This window comes from Motacilla alba, chromosome 2, assembly GCF_015832195.1.
Source record: "Motacilla alba alba isolate MOTALB_02 chromosome 2, Motacilla_alba_V1.0_pri, whole genome shotgun sequence".
Classification (NCBI taxonomy): Eukaryota; Metazoa; Chordata; class Aves; order Passeriformes; family Motacillidae; genus Motacilla; species Motacilla alba.
This window is the reverse complement of record NC_052017.1, coordinates 63903092-63918330: the sequence shown is the minus strand read 5'-3', so window position 1 is coordinate 63918330 and position 15239 is coordinate 63903092. Positions and strand designations below refer to the sequence as shown.

Genomic DNA, 15239 nt, shown 5'->3' with positions numbered 1-15239 from the left:
TGCTCTGGAAATGCCTTTCACGTGTATTTTTGAATCTGAAATTGACTGTAAAACCAAAGCATTTGCGTTATTAAATCGGTAATATAAGCCAGGAGATTAAGTACTATATGTAAAATTGAGGGCGTGTTACGCATAAAATGTTGCTCGATTAGTTTTTATTATTTGGGAAGTACTACACTTAATCCTTTGTATAGCACACTGATCAGCAGTGTTGTCCTTGTAAAGCGGGCAGGGTGACGCTTCATCCAAAGAATCACTGCACTTGCAGAGCAAATGTTGAAAGCTCTTATGTGAACAACAGAGTAATGTTGAAATTGCAATATCCTGCACGTGGTGATACTGTGTAGATAACTGATAAATCAGATTAATTAAAAATAATTAGGTATTATTGGTTTTCTGATTATTCTATTCTCTGTTACCTCTGTGTGTTTTCTAGTAGGTTTATTTAAACAATGGGGCAAAGCAAACACGTGCTTGGGGGGCTATCTGTGAGATTCTGCCCAGAGCATGGATGCTGCAAGTCAAATACATCAATCAAATTAACAAGTAATGTATTGGGGAAGAAATGGTAAATAGTCAAACAGATAGGTGTCCGATATGTGCATTAATTGTGAGGGATGGCTTTTAACCCTATGTAGCTTGCTAACCTGCATTACATAAAAAGATGAGCTCTGGGTAGATAGCTGACTTGAACCGAAATTAATTGATAAGTGTTCCTATTTTCAATATAACATCTACTCTGCAGAAAGTATTCTGTGGTTTGGTGTTGTCTCTCAGTAATGAGTTTGGGAAGACATGGAAGTGCTCAATGCAGTCTGGACATGATCTCCTGCTCCCCTAACTATTATCAATAAGGAAGCTCATAGAAGTACTGTATTAAAACTGTTCTAAGTGCTTGGGGTCAAGACTGCAGTCCTGAAAACTCAGTCTCTTATCACCAGGCTCCAAAGGTGCCTAAGCACTGAATGCCATGTTGCTAACACCTTTAAAGTTCTTAGGCTGTTTGATTCTTTTCCGCTTGTATGAAAGATGAGTAGCATGATGCCAGGCTTACAATAGTAAGCCTGTTGTGTGTTTTTCTAAAGTTGTTATGCTTTCTTGATGTTGTTATTTTGCCATAGTCTCCCAGGGAGCTTGGTCAGGTGGCAATTCTCCAGTCGTGCCCAGCGTGCTGCAGAGTCAGTCTTCCATTAAGTGCAGCAATGGCTTTAGAAGACATTTGGACGAGGAGATGCTGCTGCTTTTCAAAGATGATCAGCTAAAGCATTTGTTCAAAATGTGGTAGACCCTGCTTCAGTTTTTGGTTTTTTTTGGTTTTTTTTTTTTTTTTTTGCCTAGAGACATCAACCTACATCTTCCACTTTCTGGGCAAATATCCCAGTTGCCAAGCTATGTGTTGTCTTTGAGTTCTTCTGACTGAAACTGTGTTATTATCCAGAAAAAGAATGTGTGATTCATTGAGCCAGGAAGAGGATGTATAAGATGTTACCTTCCAAGAGTGGAGACATACAGCCTCTGATCCATGATTTCAGAAGTTATTTGTTTTATATATTCTTGGAATAAACATGGAAAGTGCAAAATTTCATGCCCTTTTCTCCCCAGGTGCCTGATGGAGCCAAATTTCATTACGTTTGCATGTGTGTTTTTAGCTGTAGAGTCTTTTTTTAAACCAGTCTCAAATAGGAGGGATGAGCAGATGCTGCTTGGAGGATGTGACTTGCAGCTTGTATATTATCTTGGAAGATGGAACTTTGAGTAGATTTCCCCCACTAGTGAAGGAACACGGTATTTTCTTTTCTGGGCTACCATCCTGCTTTATAAAAAGTGCACTGTCAGCAGCTGTACTATTAAACCAAGAAACAAAAAGTAGCAGCACCACGAGGTAAGGACAGTATCCACTCACCATGAAGATCTGAGGTGGAGGAGTCACATATCAGAAAGAAAAGAGCCTTTTTTGTGTCTCTATGGTGGGCGTTCTTGGAGTAGAATTGTGGGGTTCTTCCCATTGACTGTGCTTTCCTAGGGCTAGAGTGTTGACAGCTCCACGCTGAATGCATTGGGTTTAGGTTATGCTGTGCTCAGCACACTGATTACTTGGCTATCCCATGCTGAAATACCCTGCCTCCTCCTGCACTTTTTAAGGAGCTTAGGCACTTGGGTTAAAATTGCAGCTTCTTTGACAGCTAAGCACGTGCCAAGTGAGGGAGCTGTTGTGTCCAGCATCTGGGTTTCATCTTCCAGATGTGGCCTCAGTGTTTTTAAGTGCTGGTTTGTCCTGGTCATTTGGATAGACTGATGATGGGAATTACCAATGCGGATGTGTTAAATGGGAAGGATGTTTGCATTGCTGGCTTATTAAACTGCTTCTAGAAGAGTAATTGTATGTTCCTACTGTTAATTTTATGTTTAATTTTCTGCTTTCGTTTGTGTGCTCATGCTGGTTTAACTTGGAACAGTGCCATTCTCATCCAGGTAACAGATTTCAGAGATTTTAAGTGTGACTTAAAGGAGAAGAGAATAAAATGACTTTTCATGGTAATTTTTTTATTTGAGTATTAAGGATTCAAATGAAGGAGTCTGGGAACTTTGATTCTCCCGCACTTTTATTTAAACTCTTACAGGCAGATTTAAGCTAGGGAAAGAACAATTACCTGAAAAGTGTTTATAACCTTCCCATGAACTTCTATATTCACATTAAACTTTAGCTTAGAGCTGTTTGATATTAGAGATAATGCCTGTAGATTAAAACTTATGCTGAGGAGTGATGTTTTCCTTTTTTTCCTACAAGTGTATGTGCCAGTGCACATTTATAATGTAGCTGTCCAAATCCAAAGGTATTTTCTTTGATGAAACCAGTGTAAGTCTGTGTAAGTATTGTAGTTGGTCTTGTGCTGATGTAGTTAGGATGTAACCTGACATAGGAGACCAGAAAGCCACTGGAAGCCACTTTCATAGGCCTGGGTCGTGAAAGCCCCTCTGGATTTGTGAGTTTCACCAAGTCACTTGAGACATCATGTAAGGTTCTTCCCAGAGGACTAGCTACAGGGCTGGGAACTGAAAACTATGCAGCAGTGTCTAAAGCATTGTACTGTCACCTGCTGCTGTCTTGAAGATAGGCCTTGCTTGGCAGTGACTGCAGGCAGTGGGCAGAAGGGATCTTACAAACCACCAGGTTTATTTTGTGAGGAAATTTTGAAATTTTGATGCTTAAGAGTTCCTAGGGTATCATACTGAGCAGTGTAACCTAGGTAATGTTTCATAGGCCTTAAACAGGAAAATACTAATTTAAAAGTCTTCATTAAGAATGTCCATATGGACCTACATAAATACCATTGTATTAACTCCAGTCAACAGGTTTGCACCTTGATGGCACTCTTAATATGGTTGTATTTGTATGCAATTCTGCTTGATTTGGTTTAGTAGTAAAGCTAGCACATTGAGCTAAAACAAATGGATTTGAAGACATGTTTAATGTGTATTTAAAGATTTTTTTAAAAAGATGGGCTGATAGTCAACATCAGAAGTTTTGTCTTTGTCCCAGCAATATGATACTGTATTAGCAAAACAGGTGTTTAAATTTTGCACTTGGCTTTCTACTGCTAGTGTAAACAAAAATGTATCCTAATTGGGAAGAACTTATAAAACTGAGATATTGACAGTTTTCTTTCATTTAGGCTAGCAGTACTGTACACTTCTACAAATTGTAGATGATGATTGCTGTAGCATTTCATTAATATTCTAGGGTTTGTTTCAAAGTGTTGTCATGACGGTCTTGGAGGCTGTGAAGTGTTGGGGACAAACAGTATTAGTGAGTGGTATCTTAGGAAAAGAAAAAAGCAGATGAAATAATTGACTGTGTTAGCTGGGACACTGCAAATTGTCTTTGGTTGCTGGCAGCACATCACTTCCTCTGAGTTATTTATTCCTTCAGTCAGTAATTAGAATCAGTTCTTGCTCCCCTGCCGTGGACAAACTGAGCTGCTGCTGATTCTAACAACTCGGCAGGACAGAGTTCAGAATCTTTTGTGCACCCAAAAATGTTTGAGTAAAAGTATTGCAGGTTGCTGCAGGTGGTGGGCTGCCATAGCATCGTGTAATGGACTCATAACACACTGGGATGACTGGCTCAGTGGACATGGGGCAAACGGTGGATATTGTTTACCTGGACTTTAGCAATGCCCGCAGCGTGGTCTGCCATGTGATCCCTGTTGTCCACTTGGTGAAATACAGACTTGTCAGGTGGACCGTAAAGTGATTGGAAAATTAGCAGGACCATTGACCTAAAGGGTTGTGACAAAGTAGTACAAAGTAGTACAAAGATCCAGTGGCAGCCAAAGTAGTACAAAGATCCAGTGGCAGCCAATTGCTAATACAGCTCTTAGAGGTTGATATTGAGGCTGATGCTGTTCCATGTCTTTATTAACAACCAAGGAATGGCATGGATCCTCAGCAGTTTCCCAGATAATACCAGACCCTTGGGAACTTCAGCCTTGTTGCATAATGAAGAATAGGGCTGCCATTGAGGGAACTTGGCAGAAGTGGGCTGCCAAGAACCTTGTGAGTTTTAATAAAGGCGAATGTGAAGTCCTTCATCTGGGACAAAACAACCCCACCTACCTGCTGGACAGCAAGTTGAACGTGAGTCAGCGGCACGCTCTTGAGGTAAAGAAGGCCAGCCTGCATACTGGGGGATATTAGTAAGTGTGTGGGAAGGATGTAAGGGAGTTGCTTTTTCCCCTGCATGCAGCACTTCTAAGACTGCATCTGGACTGTTGTGTCTAGTTTTGGCTTCTCCAGTTTAAAAAAATACAAGGAAAACATACAGGACTGAGTCTGATTGAGAGACAGCAAAATCATGATGGCTTAGAGAACTGGATGTGTTCAGATTAAGAGCAGCAAATACCCATTAAGACGATAGAGAAGGTGTAGCAAGGCTCTTCTAGGTGATTCACAGCAATACAAAGGGACAATGGACTGAAGATGCCAAAATGGAAATTGTGGTTTCATAATAGGAAAAATTCTTTAACTGTGAGGCTAGCCAGCATGTTGGAAGACCTGCCCAGAGATGTCTTAAAACCCAGGTGAACCTGCTGGTTTTGGCCATTCTCTGAGGAGGATGTTGTACTAGTAGGTGATCTCTGGGGTGCCATGCAGCCTCTGTGTGTGTGGTTCTGTCAGAGCTGCTGCAGCTGGACCACAGAGCACACACGGGCATGGTTTCAGCGTAAATGTCACTGTTGCTCTAGGTTGGCAATCCTTTTGCTGGTCCATCCTCTAATTCTGTCTTTGGGGTTGTGCTGTCTCTTGACGAAGGAAATAATGCCTCTGTCTCACTGTTGCAGTTTTTCCGGAGTAAATTGCGAGCTTGGCCTCAAAAAGAGTAACTAAGAGGCTTTTTCTAGGGTTGCTGTTTTGCTAACAAATTTTTAAAAATGTTTTCTGTCTTTTTAGTAGTAGGTCATGTGGTATACTTCTCCATTTTTCTGCTATTAAGTTGTAAAAAATCTCATGTTTTTTGCTTTTTAATGTTCTGTGTAATCAATTCAGTATTTATTGTACTGCACTTGGCTTGGTGCAACCCCACTATCAATGCAAGCTGGGGCACGAGTAGATGGAGAGCAGCTCTGCCAAGGACTTGGGGTTGCTGATGCATGAGAGGCTGCGTATGAGTTGGCAATGTGTGCTTCCAGAAAGCCAAAGATATCCTGGGCTGCATCCAAAGCAGTGTGGCCAGCAGGTTGAGGGAGGGGATTGTGTTCTTCCACTCCTCTCTAGGGAGGCCCCACCTGGAGTATTGCATCCAGCTCTGAGGTCCTCAGCACAGAAAGGACATGGACCTGTTGGAGTGAGGCTAGAGATGGCCGTCAAGAATTGTCAGGGGGCAGGAGAACCTCTCCCATGAAGACAAGCTGAGAGTATTAGGGCTCTTTAACTTGCAGAAGAGAAGTTTCTGGGAAGACCTTATGAACACCTTTGAGACTTAGGGGACGTAGACTCTCTTAACTGAAGGAGGGTTGATTCACACTGGATGTAAGGAAGAATTTTTTAAGAAGGGGAACACATTGGAACAGGTTGCCTGGAGAGGGTGTTTGAAGCTCTGTCCCTGGAAACATTCACAGTCAGGTTAGACGGGACTCTGAGCAACCTGATCTAGTTGAAGATGCCCCTGCTCATTGCTGGGAAGTTTGGACTAGATGACCTCTAAAGGTCCCTTCCAACCGAAAACATTCTATGAATCTATATGTGTTGCACTTAAGTACAGGATCTTTGAGTGGGTTTGACTTGAGACTACTGTGTTTTTTTCAAGTAAACATGAGTTCATCTTTGCATTCCCATTTGCTAGGATGAAATGTGTGTGCTAACACAGATATAACAGCATGCACTGAGTCCTACACCTGTGAATAGCACTTAAACAATTTGAGAATATGTGAGCCAGTAGAAGATTTTCTTTCTCCTTGCTGAGGCTGTTTAATGTTTTCTTGATCGTTCTGCTTGTGGATGAAGTTGTGTGAGAGTGTCTTGGGGAGCTGGCTGACTTTGTTTTTAGGATTGTATTTTGAATCAAATGTTTTTGAAGTAGTTAATGTCTCAAGACTCTTTCCCCTATTAGAGCTCAAGGCCTGATGACTTCCAAGACTGAAGTAAATCAAGCAAAGAGCTAAACTGTTCAGTTGTCATTTTCTTTGAGACTGAATTATAGTGAGGCACTGAAATATTTATAATAATGAGATATTAAATCAGTGAGACTGTAATACAGGTGCATTTGTAATTAAAATTATCCTAAGCAAAACAGATAAAAAAACAAGGCTTAAACTGATTTAAATGTAGCTGTGTTCAGGAATTGCTGTGATGTAACCAGATACATATTGAATTAATCTATAACAGTGCATGTGTTCTAATGTCAGCCCTCGGTATTTGTTACTAAACTTACTTTACAGAGTTGTAGAATATATTCATATTTGTAGATGATTTTTCAGTGACCTTCAGTAACTAAAAAAATAATCTCTGTGTGCAGAGGCAGTTCTTCATGTTGCTGGTAAGAGAAGTGTCTGAAGATACTGATTATATGTTTAAAATGAGATGCTCTTGGTTCTGTCAGTTGCAGTGTGATGGAAGGATATGGCCAGAAAGACACTGCTGCCTCTCACAATGGAAGATTACTGCCCTGCAGCAGAGCTGAGGCTACCTGGGCTTTACAGTTTCAGAATATTGCCTTGAAATGTCAAAGAATGTAACAATACTTCTCATTGCTCCAGCTATAGCAACTGTGTCCAAGAGTCACACAGTTGCTTTGGCTTCTTTTAAGTGCCAATTCTTACATTTTAGAATCTAGTCAGGAAGTGTATGCACCAGGGTTAGATGTGTCCAATTTAAAGTAATTGCAGGTTATGCTGGTTAGATGAATTGTGAGGCTTAACTTCTGTATGCTGCACAATGTCTGGGTATGGTACTTAAAAGGTAGGAAAGCTTTGAATTTTGCTGAAGTACCAGATTACCACAGTGAGTAACTAAATGTGATGATTTAGTTACTTGATTTTAATTTACCTGTTAAAATTTGTGAATTAGATAACCTACTGAAGGTGCAACAGGATTGGCTGTAGATTGTGTGAAATGACTGGTATGTGGTATTATCAGCTCAATTTATAGATCAACATAGAAAAGATACTTCAGAGGGAGGATGTGAATATTTTGCTGTTTTTTGCTAATACTGTTTTATATTTAAAAATTTATTTCCAGTCTTCTCTTTTGAAGACTGTGTTTTCCAGAATGTCAGGAGTGAGATTTTGTAGCTTAGTTTCGTGAAATATGCTTCAAACCTTATCCTCACTAGGAAGCACTGGATGGACATCAGTGCAGGTTGACCTCAGATGGAATGTAACTGTTGCTTCAGGACTTGTTGCAGAATTTGGGCTGCCCGTTTTTGGGTTTAAATACATAGTGTGTCCTCACCACTATGTGCCATGGTGTGATGGTACCATGTTTTGTTTGTGAGTGCTTTCAGGCAAAATGACATTGAAAATGTTTAGTTCTTTGCTGGGATCCTTGTGCATTGTAGCAGGTAGCAAATTTGTAGTTTGGGGTATGATGCGTTGATAGCCCTTGTATGCATGTATGCCTTGGCTGTAAATGCAGGAAAGAGGAAGACTTTGTCATTACCAGTTATGTTGGGTGATGATGTGATACTTTAATGAATTGCATCTTGATGTATATAGAATACCTATAAATAAGATAAACAATTTTATGCGTAAATAATGTATTTAAATCCTAAATATAAAATGTGTCTTATACTTTGCAAAATCTGTTAACTTGTGCTAATGGACTTGTAAAGACCGTCTGTTGCCATGGGAAATGTACTTCTTGATCATTCTAGTTTTAAACTTGTCCATGTGGCTATGTCAGAAATAAAAGTAGTAAGTTTAGACTATAGGGTTTCCTTATAGGAAGGATATTCTGAGCAGCATTTCAATTAATATAATTCTAGATACTGCTTATGAAACTTACCTGGAGACACACTGTAGCAGCTGAGTTAAGCAGTCTTCAATTAAAAAATATTAACTAGTTAGAGTTCCTTCTTAAATTGGGAAATAAACAACTTTAAAACTGCTTTTAAAGTTGTAAGGGAAAATAAGATTCATAAGACTAAACTTTTTGGTTTTTCTGCTGATAGATTTCCATCTCAAAGTGTAATACTGAATGTAATTTACAGTGCCCATTGCTGATTGCTGCTGAGGATTAACTAGTGCCTGTGTAGTGCTTCCTAAAAAGAAGAAAGAAAGGCACCTTGTACTTAGTGGTGCGTTTTGTAATGTCACTGTGTCAACTGAAAGTGTGGACAAAACTTCAGATAAAACCATTCAGTGTCACAAGGATTTTACCTAGTGTGTGAGGCACTGATTTATCTCTCAGAGCACATACTGGTGTTTTGCTCTCAGTTGTAAGTGATTATAATGTATACAGATGTGCATACAGTGCCAGAAAATACCTGAATTTCCCTGGAATGTTCATTCTAAAGCTAACTAGACTAAGGAAAATAAGGCTCACTTAAGCAATAAGAAAGAAATACACAGGCATCTGGTAATATAATGTCTTCTTCAAGACTTTCAGGAATAAATCTGAACTAGTCCACTTGCCTTAAATAAAATTGTTGTTTTTCAGATGTTACATAATTAATAACATTCCTGAAACATATTGTTCATATTAAGTCATAAGTTTTATTGTCTTTTTTCTAAATGAAATATCAAACTCTGCTGTCCTACATCCAAATTGAAGCCACTCCCTGAATAGCAAAAGCAGAGTTAGTCTAATCCAGTCTAAGTCTGCTGCTGCAAGAGACAATCATGTCATGTTTCCATTTCTATTCCTGCTGTTGCATGAGCATCAATGCAGGCATATGGTAAGCTGCACCAGCAACCGGATGCCCCTGAGGGGTAATCCTCCCCATCATAGTGTATAGACAGATTTTTGGTTGGATCTATTTAATAGAGCCTTGCTACAGTTCATCATTTGGTTGCTTGTATGTGCTAATTGCAGCACAAGGGGAGGGTGAGGTGAAGAGGAGAATGGGACAGTGTTTTTAATGACAATATGGACACAGGATGATCGAAAGAAGGGAAAAGTTTTATTTCATGTTCCTCTGGTTCTGGCTGCCTGATCATGCTTTCTCTCAGGCCTGTTCTGGTGCACTGAGCCAGTTTAACTCATTGGCCCAGCAGAGAAACCCATACTTTTTGCCAGATTAATGAATTCAGCTAGTATGGAGAGTAGCCTGCTATGTGTCAGAGCTGGCATGAGCTAACTGTAGGGGGTGGAGGGCAAGAAAATTCCTTTTTGGTGTTAGGAATTGGTTAGATTGATCTGCTCTGTCTCAGTGAATTTCACTGATAGTTTTCTTTTTGAGGGCTTACTGATTCCATATGTTCTGATAACTTTAACTTTGAAACTGGAAGCAAGGAAGTCTCTGAAAGGCAAGAATTTGATGCTTTTCAGAGGTGTGTGTACAGTGAAGTGGAAATCAGCTCTTTTATCCAGTTGTGTATTTTGCATCTCTGACAGATTTCTGTAAGTGTATGGCTGTTATGTAATTTTATACAGTTTTTTTCGTACTTGGACCTCCTGGACTGAAATCAACTCAGTTACAAAACGGATGTTTTCGAGTAATGTGTCACTGCTGAGTGCTTCTGCCAGTACTTTCCTCACCTTATGCTATGTGAAAGACCCTTACAAGCTGAAACAACTGTCCTATTCTGTAAATAATTTTGGCCAAGAAATATGTTTTTGGCCAGCTATTGCGTGCTTTTAAGTTTGGAATTCAAACTGTGACCACAAACTACTGATTTTTCTTTCTTTATAGAAATCCTTTGAAGAAATGGTCTTCTAAAGTAGTAAATTATGACACCTGTTTGTTAACTGATACTTCTATCCACATATCTTTTGCTTAGTGTTGCAGCCAGTGTGGGTTTATGAAGGCAGATCCTGCTTGACCAATCTGATCTCCAGTGATAGAATTACCCACTTGGTGGATGAGGGAAAGGCTCTGGATGTTGGATGTCATCTACCTTGAATTTAGTAAGGCCTTTGACGCCATTTCCCATGGCATTCTCCTGGCTTCCCATGGTGTGAATGGGTGTGATCTTTGCCAAGTAAAAAGCTGTATGGATGGCCAGACCCAGAGTGTGGTGGTGAATGGGATTACATCCAGCTTGTGACCAGTCACAAATGGTGTTTGCCATGGCTCAATACTGGGGCCAGTCCTTTTTAACATCTTCATCGATGACATGGACAAGGGGATTGCACCCTAAGCCAGTTTGCAGATGACACCAAGTTGGACATCAAGGAGTGTTGATCAGCTGAAAGACAGGAAAGTTCTAGACAGGGATCTGAGAAGGCTGGGTAGATAGGCTGAGGCCAGTTGTATGAGGTTCAGTAAGATGAAGTGCCAAGTCCTGAATTTGGGTCACAACAACCCCCTGCAGTGCTACTGGGTTGGGTAAGGGTGGCAGAAAAGGACCTGGTGGTGCTGGTCAGCACTGGCTGAACAGCAGCCAGCTGTGCCCAGGTGGCCAGGAAGGCCGGTGGCAAAATGGCCTCTATCAGCAATAGCGTGGCCAGTAGGACCAGGGCAGCGGTTGTCCCCCTGTACTCAGCAGTGGTGAGGCCACACCTGGAATCCTGTGTTCAAATTTGGGCCACTGTCTGCAGGGAAGACTGAGAGGGGCCTAGAGTATGTCCAGAGAAGGGCAGTTGGAGCTGGCACTTGAGGATGTGGTTTAATGGTGAACGTGATGGTAGTGCTGAATTAACAGTCGGACTTGATGATCCTAAAGGATCATCAAACCTTAATGACTCCATGACCTTATGAGAAGAGGGCTTTGGACCCTCCCAGGAAGGATTTGAGTCTTCAACACAGAGCTTTGGACCCTGGAAATTGGCTTTTAAAAGGGAGTAGGAGGGTTTGAACCCTGAGGTTGGATTTTCTTGGATTTTGTGCCCTCAAATGATGCTTCAATACCTTGAACTGAGGCTCTGCTCCCTAGAAATGGGGTTTTGGAGCCATAGAGGAAGACTTTGAGCCCATTAGATAAAGGACTGAATCCTAAATAGCAGGCTTTGGAAGCTAGGGTTTGGGCCTGGAGATGTGCCTTTGTGCTCTATAAAGAAGACTTGGAATTCTACAAATGAGGCTTTGGGCCTTCCAAATCAGACTTGGACCCTTCAAAATAATGCTCTGGGTCCTTCAGACGAGTGTTGGGACCTAAAGAGTAGAGCTTGAAACTCAGTAATGAGTGTTTGTGCCCAAACAAGGAGGGTTTGGACTCCTGGGTCACAGTTGGACACAATGATCTAAGAGGTCTTTTCCAGTCTTAATAGTTCAGTGATTCCGTGATGTCAAGCCAATATGCCTTGGAGTAGCTGTTACTGTAGTTACTGTTGCTATGATGTTTGTATACATAGACTTACATAGACCTAGCAGAGCTGCAGACACTTGAGATGATGCACAGATTTTGAAAAACTATTGTAAATATACCTATTCATAAGCTACTAGGTCTTTCTGGTGGATTTTCATTTTGTTCAGCTTTCTTGCTGGTGTTTTTGGGGTGACTGTATTTGAAATGATAGCAGTTGATACTGACAGCAGCTCAAACCTCTGAAATCAGTCAGTTAAGGAGTAAAACATGTTCACTGAATAAAACACAGCAGTCACACAGTTGGGATTGCCCCTCTTGAGTCTTCTGCCCTTCCATGGTATTAAGTTTGGTACCTGTGTGGCCTGCAGAAATGAGAAGGTAAGAACATTAGACTGCGTGCCAGTGGCACATCCTCTGCTCCCAGCCTGAGACTGGGAACTAGAATCATTTTTGTGCAGTAGCATGTTCAGAGTAGCAGTACTGAATGAAGGTGTTCTGCAGAAGGCTGGTTTATATTTGTGGCATGAGAAGATCAGGATCTGAGCAATTTGCCGGAGAATAAGCCTGCTAGAGTTGTCTGTTGCTGTGCCTTTTGTATTTCATATCTGAAGATCTGTTGGTATCAATGAGACGTGTACTATCCTTGTCAGCCTTCTAGAAGGATTAATGATTCCTCTCTGAGGAAATGGGATGGACAAAGTACAGAGCTGGTGACATGGAAGTGGTAGAGGGGGAGTGCTCTACTGCTGACAGGGTTGGCTTGTTTGCATGTGCAGAAAGAGAGAAAGGATGTTCAAATGCATGTGCTGAAGTTGAAGAATAAGAAAACTGCAAGTTAAGGTAAGATTAAAATGCCAGCTTTAAAGACAGTGTAAGGCATGACATTTTGCTGAATTGTTCTGGCAGGAATAAGGAGTATGCGTGTTCAAATGTGTAGTTGGTCAGTGGTACCTTTACTGCATGACTTGATCAGAAATCCAACCACAGAGCTTTATTGATTAGCTTTTAGCTCTGATAGGCGGATAAGAAATGATGGAAGGAATTCTAGGTGGGTTTTTTTTTTTGTGGGTGGTTTTTTTTTTGGTTTGTTTGTTTGTTTGTTTTTGTGGTTTTTGTTTGTTTGTTGTGTTTTGGTTTTGTGTGGGGTTTTTTTGTTGTTTGGGTTTTTGGTGGGGGTTTTTTTGGGTTTTTTTTTTTTTTTTTGGTTTGGTTTTTTTTTTTTTTTTTTTTGGTGTGTGTGTGTCATCTGTTTGTATTTGAATAGGCATACCTGGGGAATGTAGAATACTTTTAGGGGGAAGGTGTTTTTTTTAATGGGGTCTGGTTTTGATGATGGCTCATTTATAATGTCTGCATAGTTCTTTCACAGTGCCTTTAATGTATTTTGCTGACAGGAAATGTAGGTGCCTTTACATGTATTTTGCTTTCTCTTGCTTTGTCACTAAGCCAGCATTATTATGGAGTATAAAACTATGCTCCTTGTCTACCACTGTGCCTAAGCCGGATGGAGCGGGCCATTAGTACTTGGGTGCAGTACGGCTCTGCTGAGTTCCAGCTCATGGGTAGGTTTGGGAAGTTACCCTGTGTTACCCAGCTTGGAATGCTGATTATGGCAAGAGTGGCAGGCTGCCATTTGCACGAAAGGGTCAAACCAGTCTGGTGTCAGATATGGATGGTAAAACGTCATCTTAGTTAATTACTAGTCTAGCTACGTTCTCCAGTTACTCATTAGGATTACTAATGATTGGGTGTTTACTCTTCTGGATGCCTATGGCTTCTTCCATCTTGAGTCTCTAGTAGCTTTCAGTCCTGGGAGGATTTCCTCAGCAAGAGAATCATACTGGCGCCTGTTTTATGGCCAGTAATGTCTTACTCTTTAATGGGGAGATTCTCTAGCAATACTGAATATAGTAATGCCTAGCATTTTGGAAAGAGCAATTGCCTTGGATGCAGTTTGTGTCCTGACCATTTGCTTATTTTGGCTAATTTTGACTCCTCTGAGTTCCTGATATGCTTTTATTCATAGCAGCAAAATACTCCCCTAAAGGGGGACAGTGTGTCACAAATAAGGGTGAAAATGAGGGGCTGGGAACAGAGTACAGACTGCCTCTTTGCTGGTGCTAGGCACTGAACTGCTTTTGAGCTCTGGTATTGCACAGTTTTTGTTGTTGGAAAGCTGAGGCTAAGTATTTATGTAGGATAGCAGCAGCAACATCCTAAACATGGCATATTAGTGTGCATCTTAGTGTGGTAATTGTGATAGATGCATTTATTATGCTGTACTCTATCTAGCTGAAGCTGTCCCAGGCTAGTTATTCTGTCTTTGTACAAGTAAAAGATTAAATTACAGATCATTGTGAAAAATGTCAAACTGTAAATTAAGATGACTTTCTTTCTGTGAAAAGACTTTTGTTTTCTACCTTTCTTTTCTCCTCTTTGCCAGCCCCACTCCTAACTCCAGATTCAAGGGTGTCCTGTAAGTTGGTGTTTGTGTTACTGTGTATGAAATATGTGAATGACAGATATGGACTTCTTCTTTCATGTGTGCTGAATTTTTAAAGAAAGTTAAATACAAAAGGGTTCTTGTTTCAGAGTTGTTTACTAGACTAACTACTACATGTTCAAATAATGTTCTCAATTTTCTACACATGAATAATAATTTTTAGAAATTTTTCTTGCCTAAACCCAGAAAAATAACAAAGTACCTTGATGCATGTGTTAGCAACTGGCCATGAAGTTCAACAAAAATCTTTTTTACGCTCTTGTTGCTTTTCAGTTTCCAAAGTGTTGAAATTGTGGAGGTAGCTTTGGCACTTTCTTCAGCTTGCGGAGGTTAGCAGCAGGTTCTGTGGCTGCAGTCATTGTGAGAGGGGCAGCTCCATGTTGCAAGCACTCTGCTGCACAGGGTTGAGATTTGACAAGAAGGCATGTTGAAATTTTGAGGATATGATGGGGGGACAAGTAACTGCCTAATACAAAATGTTAAATAAATATTTCTTACTAGAATGTAAGCATTACAAATAATTGGTAAATTTCAAAATGGAAATGGCTTTTATGTATTCTGTAACTGCCAAATATTAAGGTTTGTAGATACAAAATTTTAACATATCATGGAATGAAATTTTATCAAATTGAATCTATTCAAACAGTCCTGTAGTGAGGAGTCTGTTCAACCGTAGCTGTTTCTTCTGAGATCCTTTCAGGATCCCTTCACTGTTCAGAGCATAATAGTGGGGTTTTTAGTGATCACTGTTCCTGCAGTTCAGCATTAGAAAAAGAAATATTTAAGTTCACTGATTTTAACAGCTATTACTGCTCATCTCTATTGCTGTA

The 15239-nt window shown here is 40.5% G+C and overlaps 1 protein-coding gene across 2 annotated transcripts in view; it reads left to right on the top strand.

Moving 5' to 3' along the window:
- The window catches only part of NUP153 (nucleoporin 153), a 45994-nt gene that overhangs the window by 1788 nt on the left and 28967 nt on the right, over nucleotides 1–15239 (top strand). The gene's annotated exons all lie outside the window — the stretch shown is intronic.